This window comes from Lagenorhynchus albirostris, chromosome 12, assembly GCF_949774975.1.
Source record: "Lagenorhynchus albirostris chromosome 12, mLagAlb1.1, whole genome shotgun sequence".
NCBI classification, from domain to species: Eukaryota; Metazoa; Chordata; class Mammalia; order Artiodactyla; family Delphinidae; genus Lagenorhynchus; species Lagenorhynchus albirostris.
The window spans coordinates 21,062,252-21,090,226 of record NC_083106.1 but is presented as its reverse complement, the minus strand read 5'-3'; the positions used below and the strand labels follow the sequence as shown (position 1 = coordinate 21,090,226).

At 42.2% G+C, this 27,975-nt stretch overlaps 1 protein-coding gene across 4 annotated transcripts in view; it reads right to left on the bottom strand.

The window, feature by feature from the left end:
• ADAT2 (adenosine deaminase tRNA specific 2) overlaps positions 1–27,975 on the bottom strand; it is a 145,360-nt gene that overhangs the window by 80,182 nt on the left and 37,203 nt on the right. For 2 of the 4 annotated variants that reach the window (XR_009543864.1, XR_009543865.1), the window contains exon 7: positions 3,893–4,052. The exons of the other annotated variants lie outside the window; for them this stretch is intronic. The gene's annotated coding sequence lies outside the window, so the exon portion shown is untranslated. The remainder of the gene's footprint in view (positions 1–3,892; positions 4,053–27,975) is intronic. 4 annotated transcript variants of the gene reach the window in all.

Here is a 27,975-nt window from a genome sequence, read left to right as displayed (position 1 = left end):
CTACAAGCAGGTGTCGCTTCGTCATCCCACCCAGCAGAACGCCAGGCGTGCAACAGGCCCTTAATAAATACTTGTTGAATGAATGTTGGTGACGATCAGATGTGTATGGTGGGTGACAGAGGTTGGGGGGCAGGTGTCAAAGGTGACTTCCAGGACTTTCAGCTTGGGTGGGAGGTGAGGCTATTCACTGAGCTGAGGATCATGAAGGCGGAAGCTGTTACAGGGGCTGTGGAGGGAAAGCGACTGGGACATCCTGATGGGACACGGCGCTTCTTCCACCCCGGGCATCTGGAGCCTTGGGGCCCCCCTCAATAGTTTCGTATCACCGCTGCCTTGGTGAGAATAACATCAATCTGAAACTTTTTCGGCCTTACCCCATAACAGCTGAATAACAGCTATTAGCTTTGGACTCTAGGCATTTTTATGAGATCTTAGTTCCAGGGCTTGAGGTTTGGCAAAAAGAGCATATTATTCACACACAAAAGAACTACATTAAAATAGCATTAAGAGTCTGGTTTACACTGACAAAACATAGGAAATTCAGAATTATGGGGAAAAGCCTGTCCTGAGTTCACCCTCACCACCAGGCTGGTGTGGTCCCTTCTGCATTGAGGGTGGAGAGAAAGGTCCCCACCGGGGAAATACGAGGCAGCCCAGGTGAGGGTGGAAGGAGGCGGAGGAAGGGCCATTACAGCAAGGACCGTGGTCCCGGGGCCAGGCCCACTCCCTGGAGCCTGTCTGGTGATGCAGGCAGGAAGCGCCGGCCCTGGAGGTCACAGCCCAATCCCGGGGCCAGGAAAACATGTCAGCACCCGCCTCTGGCTCCTCTGGGCTGGAGGCCTCCTTCAATGAGACCTTCCCATCTTTGCCCCGTGGGGAAGAAGCCTTATATTTACATCCCTCTACTGAACTTGGACACAGGAGAACTCACAGGCAGATACATTGCTTCCCCACCTAATTCTCATCTTTTGAAGGAATTGAGGAGAAAGAAATTCAATAATGGGTGAACAAAAAGTGTTGGCTGTGTTTCCACACGGAAGCGTGGCTGGTTGTAGCCCTGGGGGACCACTCTGTTAAGTAAGTTTGAGAATTTAAATAATCTTGATTTGGGGTTGCATTGAGAGTTGGGGAGAGAAGTAAGGAAAAGAAATTCCCTCCTCTTGGCCAAAAAAGACCTTTCTCTATTTGAGAGGAGGTGGAACCATTTGTCACTCACTTACTTGCTTGCTTTATTTATTTATTTATCTATCTATCTCTCTATCCGTCCAGGTTTATTGAGGTATAACTGACAAACAAAATTGTAAGATATTTAAAGTGTACAACATGATGATTTCCCATATATATTCACTGTGAAAAGATTTCCCCTGTGGAGTTAATTACCACGTTCATCACCTCACATAGTTATCTTTTTTGTGTGTGTGAGAACACTTTAGTTCTACTCTCTTGGCAAATTTCAATTATATGATACAGTGTTATCAATAATAGTCACCATGTTATACATTAGGTCCTCAGACCTTATTCATCTTATAACGGACAGTTTGTAGAATTGGTTCTTCGGATGTACTTTGGGAAGAAATTTCTGTAATTCTAGAATTCACCAGGGCATTTTGGGTAAGAACTTCCCCCAAGCTTTTGAAAATAAAGTGTAATCCAAGAGCTCGAAAATGAGTCCAGTTGGTTTTAAATATGGTGAGTTACCCCATCTAACCAATTTTAAAATGACAAAATACAGTCCTTGGAGAAGCTGCCATGGTCTAGCCTAAAGTGACAGGGGTGGCAGGGATAGTGAGACACCCTTCCATATACAAGAACCCCAAAGGGATTTTGTAAAATAAAAATAAAATGTGATGTTAATTCCACCAAGTTATTGCCCTCTTCCAATAGCTTTTGAATTTCATTAAACTCTTCATCCTCCCAGTTTCTCAGCGATTAATCAATCTCTTTTCTCTGCCCTACAATTACTATTCACCAGAATAATAACCAAATGGATGGGCTCATTTAACCCTTATAGTAATCCTATGAGGTAGCTACTCTTGTTATCCCTACTGATAATGTCACGATGTTATTTATCACTGTGATCTGTAATGATGTTAGGGTATTGACCAAGGTCACACATAGTGGTGGAGCTGGAGTTGGAACCCCACGTTCCAATTAAGCTGGCACTTAGCCATCCATCCCTCCCCAGACCTGAGTTGCCTGTTAAAACCAGCTGGGAGACATCCAGAGCCATAGAGCTCATGACTCTTCCAGAAGTTCTCATCTTAGCTTGAGAAACCCTTTTCTCTATTAACCAAATGAGGGATAGAAAAAGCAATTGTGCTCATTTCTAAATTGTTCAAAGTGACTTGAAAAATCATGTCTTCTTGAAAGCACACTGAAGGCCCATTTCATGTACCTTTCTTCTCAAATGGGAAAACTGAGAGGGTTTTATGCTACCAGCTCAAAAGCTGAGCTGGGGATAAAAGTGCAGGAAGACTCAGGCTTTAGCAAATGACCTGGCATCGGGACTTCCCTAGTGGTACAGTGGATAAGACTCCACACTCCTGATTTATGGGGCCTTGGTTCGATTCCTGGTCGGGGAACCAGATTCCGCATGCATGCCACAACTAAGAGTTCACAAGCCACAACCAAGAAGCCCGCATGCCGCAACTAAAAGATCCCACGTGCCGCCACTAAGATCCGGCGCAGCCTAAATAAATATTTTTTTAAAAAAAGGAAAGAAAAAAGAAAATGACCTGACATCACTTTTCTAATACACTATAAAATGTTAATAATTCTGAGCAATCTGACTGAAAATGCATTAAAGTACAGGACAGGAGGAGGCTGAGAGAAAGTCATTTTTTGTGCCCCTCCTGACCTGTCATTTAGCAAAGCAGGGACAACTTTGGCTCTGTCATGGAGTGCGGCTATTAAGATGTCACAGCCGTGATTCCGTGACACTCCATCAGAGGACACTGGTGGTACCTCCCTCTTTTCTGTTTGGAAGAAAGAGACAGGAGGAGTTGTTCAAATACTGGCTGCAGATGGGGTGTGGAGAGACACTATAAACACGGGCTAGAACAAGTTCAGAGAGACACACAGGACATGGTAACATCAGTAGAACCAGGCCTGTCAAAGCCAGTGACAGACAGCACATGGAAGATTTCTTGTGGAGCTCTAGATAATTCTGTTCCGGCTACAATCTTTAGTTAAGAGTCCAGAAGGGCCTGTTAACTGTGACTTAACTTTAAGTTCAAATGAAAAGAACAAGTAGTTAACATGTTTCTTGGTAAGACCTTTTGATAAAGGATGCATTTGTCTCTAGTTTTGTACTAAAAGTCTTTAGTTGGGACTCTCTTGAGTTAAAACTCCTCTCTGGAGGTTGAATTTTGAGGCTTTTCCACCCTCCCCATCCCACGAGCCTGCTCCTAGCACACATACACACGCACATATACACACATGTGCACAGCCCCGCCAATCCCGGGTGAGGGCTCACTCGACTGGGATGTGAGCTGCAGGCCTGCGCTCAGTATATCCCCACCAGACTGAAGCTGTGAGGCCCCAGTGGGACCAACGCAGGAGGTCTGAGCCAGTCGTACTCCCTACCTCCCAGGAAATCTCTCAAGTTTTCTACTTGAGCTGTGAGGACTCAGTGAGAAGAAAATGGTAGAAGGAAGAAATGCTTGGGTATCAGAAACAGGGGTGTTGAGAAATGAAAATGAAGTATAGGGTTTCACTGACCCTTTCTCTTTCCCCTTTGCTGCCTTTTTGTAGTTCAAAATCCCACAGGTGTGAACATGGTAAAAATATGTATCCTTGTTTTATCACACCATTAAATAACACCTCACTCTGAGACAGGTTGAGTTATGAAACCTGAAGGTGCAGAAGTCAGGTGGAGGATGGGGGGACACACCTGCTCTATGAAGTCTCTGGGTTCATCCCCCGACACTTGGCATCCTGGTGAAGGACGAGGCCGTCACTGCATGACCAGCTAGCTTCTCCTGGAGATGACGAAACCCATGCAAACATTTCGATTCCACGGAAACCACAGGAAGGCAGGCTGGTCTCTGAGCCTGGGAGAGAGAATGGAGAGCAGGGTTGGTTCGGCCCTACAACCGCCTTCCTGTGTTGTCACTTCACACACCTCGCCAAGGTTTTGTCTTTGGAAACACTGAAGAGAAAGTGTGTGCGGCTCTTGTAAAAGCTGTTTGACTAGGGTCGGTTGGCTTTGCTGCTGCCCAGAGGCAGGAGGAAGGATGAGGTGAGTGACCTCATTATTCGCTGGCTCTGCTGCAGTGCTGGATGGCTTCACAGGGTCTGTCCTGGGCTGGGAGGTCGGCAGAGACCCCCGAAATCCTGCACCCTGTGATTCACAGGAGTAAGTGCCCTTCTTCACGTCCTGCTGTCAAGGACCATGGACACGTTGTCATTACTGGAAAGGTTGAGACCATTCTGATTGGCTACAGTCACATTGAGTGTTTTAAATTTTAGTCGGTAGACAAACAAGACTTTGTTGTTTCTTTCAGGCAACAAACTACCTTTCTGAAGATGACAGCAGGCCCATTTAATAGGAGACCCAGGTGGCTTCTGATATCAGTTAACAGCATTAAAAAATTTTTGCAAAGGGGGAAAAAAAATCACAATTTTTTACTTTCAAGTAACTGAAAATATGATTACAAAGTACCCTTGCCTGTCCCTCTCCCTGCTACCTCTACATCAAAGGATAAAGTTACTTTTCTAGAAAAGGACATCAGCAAGGGCAAATTCACACATAGGATGCCTGTGAACATGCCAGCACCCAAATGTGCTGAGGAGTGAGGACGGAGGTGGAGGGACAGGCTGATGAGAAGGGCTTCCTCAGGGCAGGAGCTGCAAATCGGCTTTAGAGGAGACAGGAGAGCACGGCCAGCTGAGCGAGCGATTTCCAAGGTGACAGGGATGGGAGGAAGCAAATGGATGCAGAAAAGTCTCTGGGATATAAGAGAATTGTACTTTTTCGTTTGTCCAAAAGCAAGTGATGGGGCTTCCCTGGTGGTGCAGTGGTTGAGAGTCTGCCTGCTGATGCAGGGGACGCGGGTTCGTGCCCCGGTCCGGGAGGATCCCACATGCCGCGGAGCAGCTGGGCCCGTGAGCCATGGCCGCTGAGCCTGCGTGTCCGGAGCCTGTGCTCCGCAACGGGAGAGGCTGCAGTGGTGAGAGGCCCGCGTACCAAAAAAAAAAAAAAAAAAAACAAACAAAAGCAAGTGATGTAAATCCAGCGGGAAATGGAGATTTATGACATTTGGGCCAATCGTTCAGAAGAAATTTTATTTTCCTAGTTTAGTTTGTTGTTGTCGTTCTGACTCCCAAAACATGACTCTCACTTTGCAGCTAGTGCAGGTGTGGTCACTGAGTCCACACATATGGAGTCAGCCACCCTCCGTGCCAGGCCCGTTTCTCGGGGCTGCCCAGGGGGCCTTGAAAAACATCGGCAATGTCCGTGCTGCCGTTGAGCTCGCTCTCTTGCCTGGGAGACGGGCAGATGGCAAGTGGATAAACAGAGATCCAGTCTCAGAGTGAGAAGAAAAATAAAACGCTCATGTGATAAGTGATGGAGAGGGAGTAGCGGTTGATAGGGTAGTTGGGAAAGACCTCTCGGAGGTTGGGACATTTGGTCAGGGAACAGAATAAATGTCAAGAAGCTGCAGCCAGTCTTGCAGAGTGAAACGTGCATTCCAGGCACAGAGAACAGAAAGTGCGACAGCCCTGAGGAAATGAGATTGGTGCTCTAGGAACAGAAAGAAGGCCAGGGCGGCTGAGAAGGAGAGGGATTGGGCAGGACAGTGACAGGAGAGGAGGTGGGAGGTACGGACCAGATCAGAGAGGCCTTGGAACTCAAGCAAGGAATTTGACTTTATTGTTATAGGTAATAGGAAAGCAAGGCAGTGATTTGATTTAGGTAGAGTAGGATTATAATTCAACATGTAAATACAGTGTATGAATTAGACCCTAGCAGGCAATCCCAGAAGCTCTCAGAGCACTGGGGACGTGGGTGAATGGATGACTAACCAGGGATCAGAGGTGTCCTTGGGGTCTATAAAGTGGACAGATCCACACAGGATTTTTTTTGGACCTTATAAGAGACTCTAGTACCTTACACAGATACATTTTCACAAGTATACGTACTGTACCAGGAGCATCTGAATGACATATGCATACTCCATTTCCTAAGCATGTGTGTGGTCATGAATGATATCCAAATTTAAAAGACAATGAATTCTACAGACTGCATCTAGCATTCGCAGTGGCTCTTCTAAGATTCCATGTCTGGCGAGCATGCTGCAAACACAATCTGAAAAGGAGAGGAGGAAATCTCAGCTCTGGTTCCAAACCAGCCGCCATCCTCAGGAAGCCCCCAGGACCCTCGGGAAGAACCAATCTGTCTGTTATCATCACTGTGACAGATCAGAATCATGGGTATCTTGTCATCATTTCATGGCCAAGATTTTGTCTCCAGACTCTAGCTCACTCCTTTCTGACAACACGTTGAAAGTGAAATACGCCTCCCCACCCCTCTTCTTTCCTTTTAAAATTTATGAATTTTGCAGTTTTGTTAAAATTAAAAGTTGCTTGAGATTTTCAGAATGAGATATCCCTTCACCCATCAGCATGTAGATGGCAAGATTTAAGGGGGTGGAAAAATATTAAATGTAGATCATCTTGGAACATACAGAATGAGATATAACATTTTTAGAGAAAGGAAGAGGATTTTAAAATTCAGGCAGCCCACCATACACCAATGAGGAGTGTGTCAGAGTTATTCTTATTCATCAATTTTGACAGCTCCGGGGCCCCAGCAGAGAAGCCACCCCGTTCTCTGCTGTCTAATGGATGCTGGTTAAAAGGTTTCTGTGCAGAAAAGTGGTGTCCATCTCCGACATTGCCTGCCCTGTTCCATCAGGTCAGGGTTGATGAGAGAGGCCCAGGGCATTTGCTCTGCTGCTCCTGTCCTGATAGCTGATCTCACGACGGCACTGGATGCGATGCGTACTATTTGGCCACCTGCCATGAGTCTTGTATTTTAAAGGACTTGAAATAGAAACACACACACAATTCAGAATGCTAAGCTAGAAGACTCTTACTTTCTGTTTTAAATATTTCAACTTACAATTAAGGAAACAGATCCATGATGAACGGTTTATTTTCCAAGGTAGCAACAGGACAGGAAGTCACATTTCCTTCTACCAAATTCACCCAGAGCCACGTTTCTGTTTTATAGTCCCCCAACAGTGTAGGCTCGCTGACAGCTCTCCTAGGGCCCAGCCACGCGGTGTTAAAGCAGTTGTAGGGGATTCTGCCTTAACGTGGTCAGGGTAGAACACAACTTCCAAATACAATAGGGCCTTTACCCTATTTTTATTCATCTTTTTCCTTCAAATCACAGTGATTCCTAATCTATCAAATTATGCTAGCCAAAACCCTCATCTACACAAAACACAGCCAGAGATCAAGAAGTAAGCAAGAAAGGCACCTTTTAGGCAAAAATAGCTCTCTTCTGGTCCACACCAGAGATGGTACATGCTGAGTCCTCTCAGGCCTTGGCTGGTGTCTCAGACTCCAGTTTAACAACCTTAACAAGCTGGTTTGAAGGGTTTTTCAGCACCCAGAAGCCTGGGAGCAGCAAAGAAGGAAATAGAAGAGATGCTCCTACGGGTCAGGGGCTGCAGGCCACACACTGATGGCACTGAGAAGGCACCGCAGACCACAAGGCAGGGAAACAACACCAATATCCACCAAAAGCAGACACACTATTCAAAAGGATGGTCTCCCAAACCTCCACAGGCCCTGGAACCAGCTCTGCCGACAGCTGGAGGCACTGATCAATGCTTTGAGGCTATTCCTGATTTAAACATTTAAAAAGTACACACTGCTATATTGAAAATAGATAACCAACAAGGACTTAGTGTATAGCACAGGGAACTCTGCTCAATACTGAATACCCTGTAATAACCTAAATGGGAAAAGAATTTGAGAAAAAATGGAATTAATAAAAAAAAGGTTTCATTTTATTTATCATGCTTTGAAGAAACAGAAAAGTGCAATATGTTTTAGCAAGACTGGTAAGACTACGATGCAACGTGGCAGCAACTGTTAAAATTGTTACACAAAACGCCTCAGGTGTGTAGGATCCCCAGCGGCTTCACATGGTCCAAATATTCCCGATGCTTGATTCTCTTCTCTTCAGCCTCCGCTGAAATCCAACCCCAGCCAGCCAAGGAGATCACGTGCTGATCCCTGATTTTTACGCTAAGGAAACATTGATCATCTTGGAAAACAGCTTCAATTACACCTCAGTGCAAATTACAGACGACCTGGGCGGTGAGCATGTTTGAGACGATGTTCATCCCAGTCCTGGGTCTATCCACAATACTCAGCAGACCCTGAGGCGGAGGTCAATTCTTTTACATTTTCTACCTAAACTGGACACTTTCTGTACACACTGCTCTCAACCTCCTCCCCTCGAAGAGTAATTTGTTTGGTACTAGGATTTTTTTTTTTTTTTTTTTTTTGCGGTACGCGGGCCTCTCACTGTTGTGGCCTCTCCCGTTGCGGAGCACAGGCTCTGGACGCACAGGCTCAGCGGCCATGGCTCACGGGCCCAGCCACTCCGCGGCATGTGGGATCTTCCCGGACCGGGGCACGAACCCGTGTTCCCTGCATCGGCAGGCGGACTCTCAACCACTGCACCACCAGGGAAGCCCGGGATTTTTTTTTTTTTTTTTAATGTGCTGGACCATGCTGGTTAGACGAAGACATTGTCACAGCTGTTCTGTTAAGTATGCATTTCTTGTATGCTCTTTACCCCACTCCTCCTTATAAATGAATATGTTTTTATGGTTTCTCCTCATAAAAAGCAAATTGGAAACCAAAGAATACTATTTTTGAAACAAAGAATCTTTACAAGAAAAGACTCTCTTCTGAGGACTTTAAACAGAAACACACACACCCCCCACCCCAACCTACCCACCCCCCACACACCAAAGTTACAAAACAGGAGAAAAATTCTCAGTACAACTTGGGGACACTGAAGTGTTCTTTTAAAGCTATTTACAAACAGGGCTGTTGTTCAAACCCTGGAGTCCGGGTCACAAAATCTAAGTATGTAGGAGACACTTCCACGTGCAAGAGATGGAGCCGAAGTCCTGGCCTGGCCACTCTGCTGGGTGGACTCATAGGAGGGTAATTGTTCTAAGGCCAAAGACACAGCCTTCAGGAAAAACAAAAAGATGCCCAAGAGCTCTCCTCACCAGTGGCTGCCCACAAACAAAACCAGTGGCCCAGGGTGGTAATCCCCAAGGTATCAGAATCAGTTAGAAAAAAAACTCTAATTAATTTGGATTTCCACACCCGACTCTTTCCCTATCTGGTCAATTGTAAACGGGTTTTTTCCAGTTGGACCGAACAACCCAGGAAAAGAAAAATTTTAAACAAGCAAAAAAAAAAAAAAAAAATCGTCAACAAACTAGCATTTCTTAATCAAGTAGTTGTTTTGTTCCCTACCTCCCCGTGCCCAATGTGGACTTACAAACAGGCACAGCGTCACTCAGACCATTCCACCAGTCCTGCCAGCAGCTGAGAGTTCAGCTAAAACGATCATCACAGTCAACTGGAATTCTGAAACCAACTAATGCTCGGTTTGGTGCTGTTTATTGGAAATGGATGAATTATTCCATGATTTAAGTGTTGACCCCTTTAGTGTGCCTTCCCAGACAGCTGCGTTCTTCGGAAAACTGCAAAGGAACATAGGAGAGTACAAGAAGCCAGGATGGCTGAGAAAGATCTTGCTGGCTGGCACAGAAGTCAAGGGGAAAAAAAGTGTTTTTGAGCAATACTGTGTAAGTTTAGCAATCTAAGTACTTATTCTCTCTGCAGAGAGTGTACATGACTAACACAGCCAATTGTGAATGAGTGAAGTGAGCATTGAAAAAAAGTATAAAATGAAAGACAATTTCAAATAGTTATAATGTTATGTTTCTGAAATTAAACTTCTGGTTAACGTGGTAGAAGAAGTAGGAATTTATTTGACTCTTTTCTCTGAAAACTCTGTCTTCAATGAAACAAAGAAATGACCATGCCCCAAACAAAACATACTGCCCAAAACTCTAAAGCCTGGACTGAGGTGGGGGAGTCTAAGGACCATGTCTTTAGAGCTCAGGCAAAATGCCGATTTCCTCAATGTCAGATCTGAAGACAAAGCCAGCATACTTTGCAGGGCTTCAGGGAAGGTTGTGCAGGCAGGGCCAGGGAAGGTTGTGCAGGCAGGCCCTGCAAAAGGATGCCTGGCCCAGAGGCTGAGCAGAGGGAGCTGGAATGAAGCCCCTGTTCTGTTCTACAAGCAGAGCTAAATCCTTTCCCCAGATCACTTGAAGACAGCATCTGCTCCCCAAGCACTAGCCAGCAGGCATTACCCAAAGCCCTCTTGTAATTCACACATGACCCCACGTAGGCTGGTGACAGCCCTGGGTCTTCAGTTAGAGAAAGGAGACCTGGGAGCTGGACATGCTATGGATGAAAAGGAGAAAGTCCGAGCAGAACCCAGTCTGAACAGAAGCCAGTCCACCCTCTAAAATGGCACAGAGTCAGCCTGTGCTTGAGGTATCTCCCTATATCTGCTAATTCATTTCTTTGGAAACACATCTCCCATTTATTTTTGACCTTCAAGAATGAGGGTGGCTCTCAGCAAAGTCCTTTAAATAAAAAATAACCCAGTTATAGTTGCTTCCCTCTCTCTAACTAAGCAAGCAAGGATGAAAGGAACATAGGGGGAAACAAGTGAAGGACACACATCACAAGAAGACTCTCTTAAGGAAACAAATTTCAGCCACAAGATTTCTTTTAAAAAAAGAAAGAAGGAAAGAAGGAAAGAAAGAAGGAAGGAAAGAAAGAAAGAAAGAAAGAAAGAAAGGAAGGAAGGAAGGAAGGAAGAAAGGAAGGAAGAAAGAAGAAAGAAAGAAAGGAAGAAAGAAAGAAAGAAAGGAAGGAAGGAAGGAAGGAAGGAAGGAAGAAAGGAAGGAAGGAAGGAAGGAAGAAAAAAGAAAGAAAGAAGGAAAGAAAGAAAAAGAAAGAAAGAAAGAAAGGAAGGAAGAAAGGAAGAAAGGAAGGAAGGAAGGAAGAGAGAGAGAGAAAGAAAGGAAGAAAGACAGAGAGAGAGAGAGAGAGAGAGAAAGAAAGGAAGGAAGAAAGAAAGGAAGAAAAGAAAAAGATTTTATGTGTTAATTTTACATGTCAATATGATTGGGCTAAGGGATGCCCGGATAGCTGGTTAAACATTATTTCTCAGTGTGTTTGTGAGAGTGTGTCTAGAAGAGATTAGTATTTGAGTCGGTAGACTGGGTAAAGAAGACTGCCCTCACCAGTGTGAGTGGGCCTCACTGAATCCATTGAAGGCCCAAAAGAACAAAAAAGCAAAAGAAAGAGGAATTTGCTCTTTTTGCTTGAGCTGGGACAGCTGTCTTCTGCCTTCAGTGTTCCTGTTTCTCAGACCTTCAGACCTGGACTGAATTACACCACTGGCATTGCTGGTCCTCTAGCTTGCAGATGGCAAATAGTGGGACTCCTTGGCCTCCATAATCATGTGAGCAAATTCTATAATAAACCTCTTTTACTTACAGCTATAGCTAGCTAGCTATTTCTCTATCTATCCATCTATCTACCTCCTGTTGTTTCTCTTTCTCTGGAGAAGCCTAACACAGGGGAAAAAAAGGAGACAAAAATTCAAAAACTAATTGGCAAACAACAGAAAACCATCAAAAGGAAACTAGCAAATATGTACATTTGAAATCTTGATCAACCGTGTTAATTGGATATCTAAAGATGTTCATCAATATTCACTCGCACCAAAAATAGATGAGAGTTTTCCCACATCCATGCTAACTTTGGATATTTTCAATTTTTTAAACTCATGGTAGTCTGTTGGATGGAAAAATGGCTTCTCTTAATTTTAATTATCATTTTCCCAGTGGTTAGTGGAAGTCAAGCATGTTTACATTTGTTTACTGGTCATGTGTATTTGGCCACACCCAGAAGTATCCTCCTGTGCTGGGAAGAATCCTGAAAAGAAATATGAATGACATTCTCAGTTGGGAAAAAGCAGACTCAGTACTTTTGAGGTCAGACTCTGCTGGCATTCTAGCAGTGCAGAGTAAGCTCAGTCATTAGGGACAGACTTTTGAGAAAATCTAGAGGGTCAAATTATATTATGAGATTTTCTAAATTTGGGGTCAGCCAAAGGCACAGAAAAGAGAAGAAACAGAATCAGAGAAGTCAGGGAAATCTTATCCAGGGTCAGACAAAGCAGTGTTCTAAACAGTGCAGCTGAGATAAAAGAGTAATACTGAAAAGGGCTTCATCTACCAAAGCAGCCTTGCTAACACCCACAACTTTGAAAGTAATGATTTGGGGACCAGGCTTTGAAGCTTTGAAGGTCCGTGGTTAAGCAACAAATAAGCACAAGATTTCTGAGTACCTACTATGCAGCGGACATTGTCCTAGGCATTGAATAAATCAGAAGGCACTGGAGGGGGCCCTTAAAGATGGCGGAGGAGTAAGACATGGAGATCACCTTTCTCCCCACAAACACATCAGAAATACATCTACACGTGGAACAACTCCTACAGAACACCTACTGAACGCTGGCAGAAGACCTCAGACCTCCCAAAAGGCAAGAACCTCCCCATGTACGTGAGTAGGGCAAAAGAAAAAAGAATAAACAGAGACAAAAGAATAGGGACAGGACCTGCACCTCTGGAAGGGAGCTGTGAAGGAGGGAAAGTTTCCACACACTAGGAAACCCCTTTGCGGGCGGAGACGGGGGGGGGGCGTGGGGGGTTGGGCGGGGGGGGAGCTTCGGAGCCACAGAGGAGAGCGCAGCAACAGGGGTGCGGAGGGCAAAGTGGAGAGATTCCCGCACAGAGGATCAGTGCCAACCAGCACTCACCAGCCCGAGAGGCTTGTCTGCTCACCCGCTGGGAGGCAAGAGACCATTGTTTCGGGGTGCGCGAGGAGAGGGGATTCCTTCCCTGTGTGCCCACAGAAGGCAGAGCACTGCCTAAACGAGCTCCAGAGATGGGCACAAGCCACGGCTATCAACTCGGACCCTAGAGATGGGCATGAAATGCTAAGGCTGCTGCCGCTGCCACCAAGAATCCTGCGTGCAAGCACAGGTCACTATCCACACCTCCCCTCCCGGGAGCCTGTGCAGCCCACCACTGCCAGGGTCCCATGACCCAGGGACAACTTCCCTGGGAGAACACATGGTGCGCCTCAGGCTGTTGAAATGTCACGCCTGCCTCTGCCACTGCAGGCTCGCCCCGCATTCCAACTATGACTACCGTACCCCTCCCTCCCCCAGGCCTGAGTGAGCCAGAGCCCCCAGTCAGCCGCTGCTTTAACCCCCTCCTGTCTTGGCAGGGAACAGACAACTGAGGGCGGCCTACATGCAGAGGTGGACCAAAACCAAAGCTGAACCCCAGGAGCTGTGTGAACAATGAAGGGAAAGGGAAATCTCTCCCAGCAGCCTCAAGAGCAGCGGATTAAATCCCCACAATCAACTTGATGTACCCTGCATCTGTGGAATACCTGAATAGACAATGAATCGTCCCAAAATTGAGGTGATGGACTTTGGGAGCAACTGTAGACTTGGGGTTTGCTGTCTGCGACTGAGTTGTTTCTTATTTTTATGTTTATCTTAGTTTAGTTCTTAGCACTAGTTATCATTGGTGGATTTGTCTATTGGTTGGGTTGCTCTTCTTTTTGTTTTAATTACTTTTTATGTTAATAATTTTTTAACTTATTATATTTTTACTTTTATTTTTATTCTTTTTTCTTTCTTTTTTTCTCCCTTTTCTTCTGAGCCATGTGGCTGATAGGGTCTTGGTGCTCCAGCCTGCTGTCAGGCCTGAGCCTCTGAGGTGAGACAGCCAAGTTCAGGACATTGGACCACCAGAGACCTCCTGGCCCCATGTACTATCAATCGGCGAGAGCTCTCCCAGATCTCCGTCTCAATGCTAAGACCCAGCTCCACCTAATGGCCAGCAAGCTCCAGTACTGGATGCGCCATGCCAAACAACTAGCAAGACAGGAACACAACCCTACCCATTAGCAGAGAGGCTGCCTAAAATCATACTAAGTTCACACACACCCCAAAACACACCACTGGATGCGGCCCTGCCCACCAGGAAGACAAGATCCAGCCCCACCCACCAGAAACACACCACTGGATGCGGCCCTGCCCACCAGGAAGACAAGATCCAGCCCCACCCACCAGAACATAGGCACCAGTCCCCTCCACTAGGAAGCCTACACAAGCCACTGAACCAACCTCACCCATTGGAGGCAGACACCAAAAACAATGGGAACTACAAACCTGCAGCCTGTGAAAAAGGAGACCCCAAACACAGTAAGTTAAACAAAATGAGAAGACAGAGAAATAAGCAGCAGATGAAGGAGCAAGGTAAAAACTCACCAGAAAAAACAAATGAAGAGTAAATAGGCAGTCTATGTGAAAAAGAATTCAGAGTACTGACAGTAAAGGTGATCCAAAAGTTTAGAAATAGAATGGAGAAAAGAAAAGAAACGTTTAACAAGGACCTAGAAGAACTAAAGAGCAAACAATGATGAACAACACAATAAATGAAATTAAAAATTCTCTAGGAGGAATAAATAGCAGAATAACTGAGGCAGAAGAACAGAGAAGTGACCTGGAAGATAAAAGAGTGCAAATGACTATCACAGAGCAGAATAAAGAAAAAAGAATGAAAAGAATTCAGGACAGTCTCAGAGACCTCTGGGACAACATTAAATGCACCAACGTTCGAATTATAGGGGTCCCAGAAGAAGAGGAGAAAAAGAAAGGGTCTGAGAAAATATTTGAAGAGATTATAGTTGAAAACTTCCCTAACATTGGAAAAGAAATAGTCAATCAAATCCAGGAAGCACAGAGAGTCCCATACAGGATAAATCCAAGGAGAAAATGCCAAGACATATATTAATCAAACTATCAAAAATTAAATACAAAGAAAAAATATTAAAAGCAGCAAGGGAAAAGCAACAAATAACATACAAAGGAATCCCCATAACGTTAACAGCTGATCTTTCAGCAGAAACTCTGCAAGCCAGAAGGGAGTGGCAGAACATATTTAAAGTGATGAAAGAAAAATAAAATAAAATAAATAAAGTGATGAAAGAGAAAAACCTACAAACAAGATTACTCTACCCAGGAAGCCTCTCATTCAGATTCGATGGAGAAATTAAAACCTTTACAGACAAGCAAAAGTTAAGAGAATTCAGCACCACCAAACCAGCTTTACAACAAATGCTAAAGGAACTTCTCTAGGCAGGAAATACAAGAGAAGAAAAAAACCTACGAACACAAAACAATTAATAAAATGGTAATAGGAATATACATATTGATAATTACCTTAAATGTAAATGGATTAAATGCTCCAACCAAAAGACATAGACTGGCTGAAAGTATACAAAAACAAGACCCATATATATGCTGTCTACAAGAGACCCACTTCAGACCTAGGGACACATACAGACTGAAAATGAGAGTATGGAAAAAGATATTCCATGCAAATGGAAATCAAAAGAAAGCTGGAGTAGCAATTCTCATATAAGACAAAATGGTCTGTAAAATAAAGACTGTTACAAGAGACAAAGAAGGACACTACATAATGATCAAGGGATCAATCCAAGAAGAAGATATAACAATTGTAAATATGTATGCACCCAACATAGGAGCACCACAATACATAAGGCAAATGCTAAGAGCCATAAAAGGGGAAATAGACAGTAACACAATAATAGTAGAGGACTTTAACACCCACTTTCACCAATGGACAGATCATCCAAAATGAAAATAAATAAGGAAACACAAGCTTTAAATGACAAATGAGACAAGGTGGACTTAATTAATATTTATAGGACATTCCATCCAAAAACAACAGAATACACTTACTTCCCAAGTCCTCGTGGAACATTCTCCAGGATAGATAACATCTTGGGTCACAAATCAAGCCTTGGTAAATTTAAGAAAATTGGAATCATATCAAGTATCTTTCGGACCACAACGTTATAACTCTAGATATCAATTACAGAAAAAAAATGTAAAAAATACGAACACATGGAGGCTACACAATATGCTACTAAATGACCAAGAGATAACTGAAGAAATCAAAGAGGAAATCAAAAAATACCAGGCTTCCCTGGTGGCACAGTAGTTTAGAATCCACCTGCCAATGCAGGGGACATGGGTCTGAGCCCTGGTCTGGGAAGAACCCACATGCTGCAGAGCAACTAAGCCAGTGAGCCACAACTACTGAGCCCACGAGCCACAACTACTGAAGCCAACACGCCTAGAGCCCGTGCTTCGCAACAAGAGAAGCCACCACAATGAGAAACCCATGCACAGCAACAGAGTAGCCCCTGCTCGTTGCAACTAGAGAAAACCTGCATGCAGCAATGAAGACCTAACACAGCCAAAACTAATTAAAAAATAAATTTATATATATTAAAAAATACCTAGAAACAAATGACAATGAAAATACGAAGACCTAAAACCTATGGGATGCAACAAAAGCAGTTCTTACAGAGAATTTTATAGCAACACAATCCTACTTCAAGAAACAAGAAAAATCTCAAATAAACAACATAACCTTACACCTAAAGCAATTAGAGAAAGAAGGACCAGAAAAACCCTAGCAGAAGGAAAGAAATCATAAAGCTCAGATCAGAAATAAATGAAAAAGAAATGAAGGAAAAAATAGCAAAGATCAATAAAACAAAAATCTGGTTCTTTGAGAAAATAAACAAAATTGATAAACCATTAGCCAGACTCATCAAGAAGAAAAGGGAGAAGACTCAAATCAACAGAATCAGAAATTAAAAAGGAGAAGTAACAACTGACACTGCAGATATACAAAGGATCATGAGAGATTTACTACAAGCAACTCTGCCAATAAAATGGACAACCTGGAAGAAATGGACAAATTCTTAGAAAAGCACAACCATCTGAGACTGAACCAGGAATAAATAGAAAATATAAACAGACCAATCACAAGCACTGAAATTAAGACTGTGATGAAAAATCTCCCAACAAACAAAAGCCCAGGACCAGGTGGCTTCACAGGCGAATTCTATCAAACATTTAGAGAAGAGCTAACACCTATCCTTCTCAAACTCTTCCAAAATATAGCAGAGGGAGGAACACTCCCAAACTCATTCTACGAGGTCACCACCACCCTGATACCAAAGCCAGACAAAGATATCACAAAGAAGGCTTCCCTGGTGGCGCAGTGGTTGAGAGTCCGCCTGCCGATGCAGGGGACACAGGTTCGTGCCCCGGTCCAGGAAGATCCCACATGCCACGGAGTGGCTGGGACCATGAGCCATGGTCGCTGAGCCTGCGCGTCTGGAGACTGTGCTCCACAACGGGAGAGGCCACAACAGTGAGAGGCCCACGTACTGCAAAAAAAAAAGATGTCACGAAGAAAGAAAACTACAGGCCAATATCACTGATGAACATAGATGCAAAATCCTCAACAAAATACTAGCAAACAGAATCCAACAGCACATTAAAAGGATCATACACCATAATGAAGTGGGGTTTATACCAGGAATGCAAGGATTCCTCAATACATGCAAATCAATCAATGTGATAAACCATATTAACAAACTGAAGGAGATAAACCATATGATCATCTCAGTACCTGCAGAAAAAGCTTTGAACAAAATTCAACACCCATTTATGATAAAAACTCTCCAGAAATTAGACATAGAGGGAACCTACCTCAACATAATAAAGGCCATATATGACAAACTCACAGACAACATCATTCTCAATGGTGAAAAACTGAAACCTTTTCCTCTAAGATGAGGAACAAGCCAAGGTTGTCCTTAGTTTTGGAAGTTTTGGAAGTTTCCATAGTTTTGGAAGTTTTAGCCATGGCAATCAGAGAAGAAAAAGAAATAAAAGGAATCCAAATCAGAAAAGAAGAAGTAAAACTGTCACTGTTTGCAGATGACATGATGTTATACATAGAGAATCCTAAAGAGGCTACCAGAAAACTACTAGAGCTAATCAATGAATTTGGTAAAGGAGCAGGATACAAAATTAATCCACAGAAATCTCTTGCATTCCTATACACTAACAACAAAAAATCTGAAACAGAAATTAAGGAAACACACTCATTTACCACTGCAACAAAAAGAATAAAATACCTAGGAATAAACCTACCTAAGGAGACAAAAGACCTGGATGCAGAAAACTATAAGACACTGATGGAAGAAATTAAAGACAATACAAACAGATGCAGAAATATACCATGTTCTTGCATTGGAAGAATCAACATTGTGAAAATGACTATACACCCAAAGCAATCTACAGATTCAATGTAATCCCTATCAAACTACCACTGGCATTTTTCACAGAACTAGAACAAAAAATTTCACAATTTGTATGGAATCACAAAAGACCCTGAATAGCCAAAGCAATCCTGAGAAAGAAAAAGAGCAGGAGGAATCAGGCTCCCTGACTTCAGACTATACTACAAAGCTACAGTAATCAAGACAGTATAGTACTGGCACAAAAACAGAAATATAGATCAATGGAACAGGATAGAAAGCCCAGAGATAAACCCACGCACATATGGTCACCTTATCTTTGATAAAGGAGGAAAGAATATACAATGGAGAAAAGGCAGCCTCTTCAATAAGTGGTGCTGGGAAAACTGGACAGCTACATGTAAAAGAATAAAATTAGAACACCGTATACAAAAATAAACTCAAAATGGATTAAAGACCTAAATGTAAGGCCAGACACTATAAAATTCTTAGAGGAAAACATAGGCACAACACCCTATGACATAAATCACAAAAGATCCTTTTTGACCCACTTCCTAGGGAAATGGAAATAAAAACAAAAATAAACAAATGGGACCTAAGGAAACTTAAAAGCTTTTGCACAGCAAAGGAAAACATAAACAAGACGAAAAGACAACCCTCAGAATGCAAAAATATTTGCAAACAAAGCAACAGACAAAGGATTAATCTGCAAAATATACAAGCAGCTCATTCAGCTCAATATCAAAAAAACAAACAACCCAATCCAAAAATGGGCAGAAGATCTAAATAGACATTTCTCCAATGAAGATATACAGATTGCCAACAAACACATGGAAGGATGCTCAACATCACTAAACATTAGAGAAATGCAAATCAAAACCACAATGAGGTATCACCTCACACCAGTCAGAATGGCCATCATCAAAAAATCTACAAACAGTAAATGCTGGAGAGGGTGTGGAGAAAAGGGAACCCTCTTGCACTGTTGGTGGGAATGTAAATTGATACAGCCACTATGGAGAACAGTATGGAGGTTCCTTTAAAAAGTAAAAATAGAACTACCATATGACCCAGCAATCCCATTACTAGGCATATACCCTAAGAAAACCATAATTCAAGAAGAGACATATACCACAATGTTCATAGCAGCACTATTTACAATAGCCAGGACATGGAAGCAACCTAAGCATCCATCGACAGATGAGTGGATAAAGAAGATGTGGCACATATATACAATGGAATATTACTTGGCCATAAAAAGAAACGAAATTGAGTTATTTGCAGTGAGGTGGATGGACCTAGAGTCTGTCATACAGAGTGAAGTAAGAAAGAGAAAAACAAATACCGTATACTAACACATATATATGGAATCTAAAAAAAAAAAAAAAAAGGTTCTGATGAACGTAGGGGCAGGACAGGAATAAAGACTCAGACGTAGAGAATGGACTTGAGGACACGGGGAGGAGGAAGGGTAAGCTGGGACGAAGTGAGAGAGTGGCATGGACATATATACACTACCAAATGTAAAATAGATAGCTAGTGGGAAGCAGCTGCATAGCACTGGGAGATCAGCTTGGTGCTGTGTGAGCACCTAGAGGGTTGGGAGGGAGAGGCAAGAGGGAGGGGATATGGGGATATATGTATACGTATAGGTGATTCACTTTGTTACACAGCAGAAACTAACACAACATTGTAAAGCAATTATACTCCAATAAAGATGTTAAAAAGAAAGAAAAAATGAAGGCACCATAATTCAGCAAGGGCTCTGGGTCAGGCAGAGGCAAGAGAAAATCTGGCTAATGAATGACCAGTGAAAAAAATGACAAAGTGAAAAATGACACAGTGAAATGCCCACTTCATGGAGGGGTATGATATTTAGATGAAACAAGGTACTTAAAGCACTTTTGCCTTGGACAAAGTAGATGCTCTATAGATATTAATTCCCTCCCCTTTTCCTCCAATTTGCTTTACCAGTTAATTTGCCATTATCAACCCTTGTTAACGTAACAATGTTCATGCACTGGATGCACAACCAGGGACACTGGACATCTCCAGGCAATAGGGCAGGATGAGATGGTACCATGGGAGAAAGGGGTGAGGACGTGACACGCCGAGCTGACTTCACAGTCTTATCACCAGGTTGGATAAATCAGGGTTTATTGTTTACCCGTTTACGAGCAAATACATACAATACATACAATACATACAATACATACAAATATGCTCTGCTGGATTCTCTACAAACATTAGGCTAAAATTACAAAGCTCCTGAATTTACTTTAGGAAAAAAGAGAAACACAGCAGGTGGCAATTTTATGCTTTTAAGGAGAAAAGACTCAGAAGAGTGTGCAAAGGGGCTTCAGGTCCTGCTTTTTTATGAGAAGGAAAAAGTGACACGTGTGTGTGGAGGGCAGGATTGGTGGAGCCCTGTGTGACAGGGAGCGGGTGGGAGTGAGGCTGTAGCCATAGCCAGCCTCCGGGCTACAAATTCGAACTCTCCACTGAGGGATGTGATGTTTTCTTACTGCAAAAATCAAACCTGACACCATCTAAAATTTTTCGTTTATCATGAACACTTTATTTCCTCAAATGTTTCACTTTACAGTAACCATGCTTTAGAAAAGGTACCATGCTCAAGATTATTTAAGGAAAGAAACTCTTTGCCATCCCAGAAACTGAAATAGCCCCAAATGTGAGAATTTGCATCAGCTCTCGCTGCTATGCAAATCAAAGAGCGGCTTGTAGGGTGGCCTTGTTTATTTTAGTAAATGTGTGGGTAGAGGAGGGAAAGTGGCTGTTTAAAATGCATTTAAAACTTTTAGTTTCAAATTATTGAGCTCTGCAAGAGGGAACTTAGATTTCCCAGGAACAAAATGAGACAAAGCTTACTCCAGAAATATGTCAGGCATAAATACACTTAAACAAAACTCTTTAAAGCCATATTGTTGGTTATTTGAATAGAGAGTTGAGAATTTTCCTACCCAATGGGTAACTTAAGTTCACTTCACCTGTGGACTCAGAATTTGTGGGCTCCCACACTGAGACTGCTGGCTCTTTACCACAGTTGTGTAAGGCTGTGATGTGCCAACTTCTGAGCTTGGCCGCTGCTTCTGAACTTCTGATTTGAGGCTCTAGCCAACCATGATTTCCAGGATATGGATCTTACCTGGTGTTTGCCTCCTACCTCTACAACTTTCCTTACTCCATCTGTGCTACTGATGCTAGGACCCAAGTCTCTCTGCCATGGACTCCCATTGGCTGAATTATTAGCTGCTGATGCAATTGTACCTCTGGGCTCCTGAATTGCTTCCTTAGTTTATCATCACATAATTCAATCATATTAACTATCAAGGACAATTTGATATTAACATTAGTATGGAAAAATAAATGTGCAAGTATAGCCAGGAGATCAATTAAAAAGAATAACTCTAAGGGAAACTGGCTCTACCAAACGCTAAAGTCTGCTATAAAGCCTTTATATCTAAAGCCGTTGGATACTGGCATATGATTAGGCAAACAGACCAGTGGGATAGAATAAAAAGTCCCTGAAGAGACCCACGTACATATGGAAATTTAGTGTGTGACAAAGGGCATCTCACATTGCTGGGGCAAAAATAGGGAAAACTGGGTAACTACCAGAAAAAGACAAAATCTATACCTATCTCACACCATACACAAGAATAAACTAAATGAATCAGGAATCTGAACATAGACATTTAAACTATGTAAGTATGGGAAGAAAATATGGGTATATTCCTCTTTAACCTTGGTACAGGGAAAGTCTTTCTAACCATGACTTCCAATACGGGAAAAAAATAAAAGAATAGATTGACTTGTATGGCGAAAGTCAAAAGGCTGCTGACATGCTAGGAAAAATGTTTGTAACTTATACCAGAGACAAGGGGCTAATATCCTCAATATTTAAAGAATTCTGTAAGAAGGAGAAATGACCAAACTCAAGAGAAAAACAGAAAAAAAGACAGGAAAAGAAAATTTATTTTAAAATGTATATATGTCATTTAAACATTTGAAAAGATATTCAAATAACTCATAATTAAAGAAATGCAAGTTAGAACTATACCGTTTCTCACCTATCAGATAAGCAAAAATTCAAAAAGCATGACAACACATCCTGTTGGCAGGGTTAGGGGAAAACAGGCACTCTCACGCATTGCTGATGGGAATACATATTGGCACAGCCCTTTGGGAGGGGAACTTGGCAATGACTAACAAAACAATTCATTCACTTACCCCCCAACTGAGAGATCCCACTTCTAGGAATCTAACCTGAAGATACATCTCCAAAACTACAAAAATATATATGTGCAGATTATTTATTGCAACATTGTTTGAAAACAACCATGTTTTTTAAAATAATCATATTAAATAACCATGATTTAAAGAGTAGCTGAATAAACTACAGTATATGCAGACGATGGAGTACTATGCAGCTGTACAAAAAGAATGATAAAGATTTCTATGAACTGGCATGGTGTATTTACTAGGACATATTAAGTGAAAAAAGCAAAGTATAAAAGAATATCAGTAGGATGCTATCCTTCGTGAAAGAAAAAAGGAAATAAGAAATTATACATGTATCTGCTTAATAGTGCAAAAGGAAACAGAGAACGGCTAAAGTAGAAACTAATGAGATTGGTTACATACAAGGAGCAGGTGGGAATGGGTTGTAATGGATGGGGGAAATGAGAAGAGGATAGAATGAACTGATGGGGGCAGGGGATTGACTCTTCTGAGCAACCCTTTTTAAATAGTTCTGACTTTTGGCAATGATAGTAGTGATTCACTTACTCAAGGCATATAGATAGACAAAATCAACAAGGATGGGAAAGGCAAACCAAACGAAATATGTATGAATCCAATCAGGAGGTATAAATCATGCAGTTAATTCAAACAGGGAAATTTAATGTAAACTATAACATGGGAGTAACTGTAAAGGTGTAAGCAGTACTCTAAAAAATACTCTAACATAGAGAGAGAAAGTATAAGGAATGAACAAACTTGGAAGGGGCTCCTTCCTGAGGATGAGATTCAGACCTCATTGGATTCAGTGAATGCTAAAAATTAGTGGATTTTCTGGGCCAGAGCAGCTCCACAGTCACCAGATAAACAGGAAATAACCCTCTGTGGTACAGGCAAGCCAAAGCTTTCAGGAAGGAAATACAGCTGGCCAGCAAACCAAAAGCACTCCTCTGGGGTCCAAGTGGCCAAGACTAGCGGACTGGCATACAGAAGTATTTGGGACACTGGAAACCCATTCATCAGCAGAGCAGCACAAGGCCCAGAGTGTGTGATGTCCATGATGGGAGGGACACAGTGAGGTGGTCACTGGACCAGGGTCAAGGCAGTGAGCTCACCAAAGAACACTGTGGTCTGGACAAGCAGCACTGGGTTTTTCCACACACCGCTGGTAGCCATGTGACAGGAGTGAGAAAATAACAAAACAGCAGCACCCTGGAACCAGGAAGAGAAATCCCTTTCTCTACAATGTCCCTGTAGGGCCTTTCACTGGCAAACTGTAACACTGTGCTTATTGCAAAAAAGAAATACTTAAAGGATCCATCTCCATTATTGCAGAGTAAGTAATGAAGGGTGAATTTGGAGATGAAGGGCAATAAATTGGTAACTGGTAGGGCAAACAAAGAAATAAACCTAACTGTAAAGTAACAAATGAATAACACAACCATACAGAAAGCAAAGGAGAAAAAGGAACAAACCTCAGTTACTTTGAAAAACAGTATTTTTACTATGTGCACTAAAACCAAAGATAAAATGAACCATGCACAAATGTACATACAGGGGTATGGGAAATTACTTTCTGTGAATTCTAGTATTAAGTAAATAAATTAAAATATTGTGGCTAATGAGAGCCTGTTTTATCATTGTCAGAGAATGGGGTTACAAATAAAGAGCATTCAGGATAAACCTTGTGGTATTCGAATAGAATTGGAGGTATCACTATGAAATAATGGTTTTTATTATATATATAGAAAGATAGATATTCAAATAGATATAAACATGTGTATATGCACATATGTTTCTAGCTCTCTCCTCTGAGAGAAACTAGAAGCAATGATACTCCAGCAGCAGTAAGTACACCTAATGCCCATATCTTGGTTTCTGAATACCATGCTCCAACAGAATGAACCAGGGCTCCTTGGAGAAATGGCTCATGTCATGGCTAGGCAGTGAAAGTACAAGATGGGCCTGGGAAAACCTGTGATGCCAGAAAGTAAGTGCTTAAAACAAAATGATGGGAACATATCAAAAGGATCCAGGAGCCAACTCGAAGGGGTTTTTTTGGCCAAATTTGAACAAACAAAATAAATAATGATAGTAATAGACTGTAAACCACAGAACATAATAAGAATCCATCAGTCTATTCTAATATAAATAAATAATTGAATAAACAGGGAAGAAGAAAAAGCTCTTCCTTACAATAAAATTCCAATTAATAGATGTAGAAGTAATGATGGAAAAAGAATGTCACCATTTTCAAACACTATAATAATCACTGTTTTAACAAGAGTGATCAATAAGTGATAAAATTAGTGGCAAAAGTATTATGAGAAACAGGATATTTACATAGTCTCAAAGTAGCTCCCCTGCAAAATACTTATTAATGGCAAAGAAAAAATAGTTTATAGTAGGGAAATCTAGCAGATACCTTAACCAAATGATCAAAGGTAGTATCACAAGCGACGTGACAAATCAACATCACATGCCACTTGGTACGATGCCCCAAGAAGGACACAACGTAACTTCTATAGTAGTTAACCCACAATGCAAATGTATTCATGAAGAAACAGTAGACAAACACAAATCAAGGAACATTCTGCAGAAATAACTGGTGAGTCCTTTTTTAAAGGGTTAAGGGTGTGAAAGGCAAAGAAAGACTGAAGAGCTGTTCTAGACTAAAGGGACTGGAATGAAGCAAGCAAGCCCCCAGGGTGCAAAATCTGCAGAAGCACTCGCTCCCAGGGTCATGCGAGCGTAGGGTTGGCCCTAAAGGAAATCAAGGAGACGTGACAACTAAATGCAATATGCCATCCTGGTTTAGGTCCTGGACAGTAGTGGGAGAACTGGTGAAATGTGAATAACTTCTGTAGATACTATAATAGAATGGTATTAATGTTAATTTCCTGATTTTGATCATTGTACTCTATTATGTAAGATTAACTTTTGAGGAATCTGGATACACAGGGATTTTTGTACCACTTGTACAACTTTTTTAAGTTTAAAATTAACTTAAAAGGAAAAGTTTAATATTTTTTAATTAAAGACAAACAAGTAAGGGTACCGGTTTCTGGTCAAGAACTTAGCATAATGTCACATACAGAGGCATTTATTAAGTAAAGAAACTATAATGCATGGTGCAAGGGTAGAGGCTTTGGAACCATCCAGATGTACGCTCAAGTCTGGCCTTGTTAGTTACTAACTGTGTGACACCAGGCTAGTTACCTAGTCTTCCTAAGCCTCACTGTCCTTATTACACATTTACATACATGGGTCATCATAATAATACCTACTCCATGTGATTATGATTATCTATAGTCTAATCTACATTATGATTATCTATATTCAATAGGCAATATTTGTAAGGAACTTAGTTGAGACTCAATCAATAGGAGTCCCAGTGGTTGTGACTGGTTGTTAGGATTAGCCATATTAATGACTAGGTTATGCCTTGTGAAGAATTATACACAGTATACTAAAGGGCCCCTTTAAGACCAGGTAGATAAATTTTTAAACTGAAAAATGGTTAAATAAAAGGTGATCATTTTTTATCAAAACATGATTCATAGACTTCTTTGGGAGCAGATAGATTTTGGTTTACTTTTAATTCTGTAAAACCAGATCTATGACATAAAGCAATTATTTGTGTATTGCCTTAAGCGGTTGGGGAAAGGGCCACCACAGGGTGACTTGGGCATGGGGAGAATCTGGCTCATTAATAAGTCTTAATGTTGACTCTTTCAAAGGGGTGAAGAGAAGCCAAACTCCCTAGTTGTCTTTTCTAAGCAGATTCTGAACGACTTAAATGTGATGACATAGATCAAATATTTGAGGTTAAGGATTGCTTGTAGGTTCATGCTTTCTCCTTTAATCCATTTTTGAGATAACTCCAGCATAAATAATGGGCAAGCACAGAAGAAGGCTGAAAATGGCTAAACAGATTCTATTTGGTGCTATTTCAGTGCTAAGTCAAACACTAAAATGTCTGGTGTTTCTAGTGATACATTTATTTTATGAAAAAGATATGAGACCAAGAGACTTCTGTGGCAACTACTCCCTATATAAACAAAGGAAACCATCACAAACAAAATATGTCAATCTGCTGTCTTCCAAATATTTCCAATAATCCTTTAAGTTTAGGAACAAAGGCTACATTCCTGAATAAATTTTCTTATCTTTAAAATCGACTCCAAAGTTTTGGAAACCCTAGCTTTTGAATATTAACCCAAAATAGCTTCTATCCAGTCATTTGGAAATGCAACTCAAATTCATGTTAACCTTAACGGAGGCAGAGATATTGTCTGTGATCTTTCACTGACCCCTTTTTGATTCCTGAGAACTCTAACCATATTGGATACTCCAAAGCATCTTCATCTTTGAATCCTCATCCAGCACTGCTGCCCTTCACTCAGTAGTGACCTCTACCTTATGTGGCTAAGATCTGGTCTGTTTAGAACAAGTGTCATCTAAATTGTTGTGCTGATAGCTCCACCCTCATCCAGCCCCTGCCTATCCTCCAGCCTCTGGACAAGTGGTGACTCCCTCCTTCTTCATGACTCACCCCTTCACTTGGATTCTCAATCTCATACCCAGAAGCTCCTCCAAGTGTATCATTTATTTTTCTGATTTTCTTTCAAAAATACATAGGCTTGGGCTTCCCTGGTGGCGCAGTGGTTGAGAGTCCGCCTGCCGATGCAGGGGACGCGGGTTCATGCCCCGGTCCGGGAAGATCCCACATGCCGTGGAGTGGCTGGGCCCGTGAGCCATGGCTGCTGAGCCTGCGCGTCCGGAGCCTGTGCTCCGCAACGGGAGACCCGCGTACCGAAAAAAAAAAAATATATATATATATATATATATACATAGGCTTCCCTTATACTTTGCTGGAATATCTTCTATTCAGATAGCTCTACACTTATGTTTCCCTGCCCAAGTCATTGATTTATCCTTTAAACCTGCTATCTGTCCTCACTTCTCGACTGAGACGAATCCAAGGACTTTTTACTAACTTCTGTTTTCTCTGTCTCTGCCATGCCTAACTTTGGTGAACACGCAGGGTCAATCCTAACTCTGAACCTTTGCCCCTCTTGCGGCCCCATCTGAAATCTTCCCTCCTCTTCATTTGTGTCATTCTCACCCATCCTTAAAGGTCCAGCTTGAACCCCTTTTCATCTGTGAAGTCTCACCAGAATCCCCCTTCTCTGAACTCTCGTAATACTGCCAGTAGGATGCACTGCATCTCAGAGATGCACCCAAATTATGCTTCGGGAAACTACACGGTTCCCACTTTATGCATTCTTGCCCAGCGGCTCTTTCTTGGCCAAGCAGTGAGCATTTATCCATAATCATGCCAATGGGATT